The sequence below is a fragment of the Rutidosis leptorrhynchoides genome, chromosome 9, assembly GCF_046630445.1.
Source record: "Rutidosis leptorrhynchoides isolate AG116_Rl617_1_P2 chromosome 9, CSIRO_AGI_Rlap_v1, whole genome shotgun sequence".
Taxonomy (NCBI): domain Eukaryota; kingdom Viridiplantae; phylum Streptophyta; class Magnoliopsida; order Asterales; family Asteraceae; genus Rutidosis; species Rutidosis leptorrhynchoides.
The window spans coordinates 195622642-195625394 of NC_092341.1; positions in this window are offsets into that span (position 1 = coordinate 195622642).

Here is a 2753-nt window from a genome sequence, read left to right on the forward strand (position 1 = left end):
TTCAGCAACAACAAGTGGATCTAGATTGGTTTTCTTAAAGGTCCTGTACACCTGCATCTCTCCTTCTGCAATAACACGGAATACAAGCATACAGAAAAATATATAAGCATATACAATTTATGATAGCAAAGTATACGCACAGAATATTAATTAAAATGCCTACCATGGCCTTCCCAACGTAGCACAGGCATATATCCAATACGCCAGTTTTCACTCATCCCACAGAGAACTAAGATGGCTTCATAATCATTATATGACCTTTGGGGAAGCTTCAATGCTTTCCAATCTTCAACTGTTGCCTTCTCCTACTCAGATAAAGTGATGGATTTACTAATTCCTATTTATGTTTTCCTCCATTCACGAACACTAGCCCAAGCATCATTAATGACCCTTTCATTAACAAAAAAGTACGGGACTTTCCAGTTTTTCAGGGAAGTTTCATTCACACCAGTAAAAGCCTTACTTGGCTTGTAGTCAAACATATACCAGCATTTGCTAACTAAACGAGTTCTAAACAGTTCGTGGAAAATATTTACATTTGGTATTTCTTCTACACAATTACAATACATTTCAAACAGAATAATTTTTTGTAACCCTAACAGATGAATTTGGCTAAGACCTATTCCATAATGGGCAAGAATTTTTTGAAGAAAGGCAGAAAAGGGTATACGAAGATTTCCTATAGTTAATTGAAGTTTATAAAGTGTGATCATCTTCTTAGGAGGTTTATTAGCCCTATCGCTGGAAGAAGGAACTATAGGATTTAACAATCTAAGGTTTTTATGTTCTCTACATAATTGCTCTATTTCAGCCTCCGTAATGCTTGACGGAATAGTGCTAATGTCACGATTGTCCCTTTGCGAAGACGTGCTGCTGGATTCGGCCATGGTAGTATGAAAAATAAAAGAAATACAAGCAGAAGATGAAGATAAGTGGTAACTGACCTTGCACTAATCAAATTATCAACGTAAGTAATTGCAGATTATCTTCAGCACAAATCGTTGATTTTCAGAAAAGAAAAAAGGAAAGAGGGACGGACTATTTATATTCAAGCAAATGGAAAATCAATGGACAAAATTGATACACGTGTATTGGCCAGATCAATAGAACAAGCAATTTAAATTTTGAAAATAAATCAAAAAGATTTTGGGGGCAAATTCATAATTGATAATGTGACGTCAGAGCAGAAAATCAGACGGCTACAACAGTTTTGTGTCTTCGAAGGAAAAGGCATCTTTTATTTTTAGTTTAATGACTTTATTTTTTACAAAAATAAAGACATTAAACTGGGGGGACTTAATGGTGTATCCTAGGAGATACACGTATAAAAACACCATTTTTATAAAGAAAAATGGATCAAACGACACAAACGATAACGAAATTTGGCAGTTCTCATCATTTGCCACCCAGCGTACAGCAGGCCTCCCAGCATCAAGCGTAAGCCCTACAGGCAGCTTCTATGCATAAGCCCTTTAACTTAGCATGTAAATGGCACGCAGCCACATCAGCACACGCCATCGACCTTCAGGATATTTTGTGCAACAGAACCACTCAGTAATTGACACGTGTATCCCGAGAATTTCAGACATTCCGTGCCTATAAATAGACCCCTTGGGTCACCACATTTCACATCATTCTGATCTGAACTTCAGTCAAAGAGAAGCACACTTTCTCTCTCACACAGTTCTTTCTCACTCTAAACATACATTAGCCGCTTAGCAGCAATACGCTACACGGATCAATTTCAGATTGATCCTCAGATTCATTGAGGCCACCCCACGGATTAATCATCCGTGTTCTGGGTCCGCAGAGATTATTTCTCGAGGGCAAACATCAATCAACAGTATACGCCACACGCTGAGCAGCTTTTGTTCTGTACTGGTACCTTACAGCCGCTACACGGAAAATCGTACCAACACTGCACAAGATTTTTTTTTATTTCAGTTATATCATTTCATTATTTTCTATTATATTATGGTTTTATATCAATATCATCAACATATCAACATAAACTAAGGTAAGGGATGACATGATTTTCTTTAAAAGAATTGAACACCAATAATGGTGGTGTATATTGACCCTATAGGGAGGTTTTACCGGATTCATTCACGAAACTCTACCCAGGAACACTACCCGAAAGGATGTGTTCTTGAGTAATGTCGATCGGGTTTGGGTTTCCATCCGAACGTGTGTGATACGTGCAAATGATGATGATCGTTGAAATAAATGATCTATTGATGCTAAAAAATCGCAGTTCAAAGAAAGAAAAAAGAAAACTAAGGTAACTAATAATGCACCATATGGTCTACACGCATGATATAATCCTCACAGAACTATAAAGATGTCCAAAGTTCATGAAAAGAGAACTGCCAATAAAATAACAAATCAAGCCGTTCAGCGTTTAACGTAAGTCTGCTGGCCGCTTCAAATGAATAAGCCCTAAATATCTAAGTATAAAGCACGTGAGTAGCACACATATCGCGTCAGCATAAAACTCAAAGTCGGTAACGTAGTTTTCGCATAAATTAATCAGTGATTACGCGACAGGTGTCTTCGAACAATCTGGCAATCTCGGACGCCTATAAATGGGATACATAGGTCATGACTTTTCGGACACTTGGGCTTGTGCCAGAGAACACACTTTCTCTCTCACATAATATTTTCTCTCTCTAGAACTCAAGGACTTAGCAGCACAACTATAACACCCCACCAAATTTCCATCTAAAGGCGTGTTAATCAAGGTCCCACAGTTA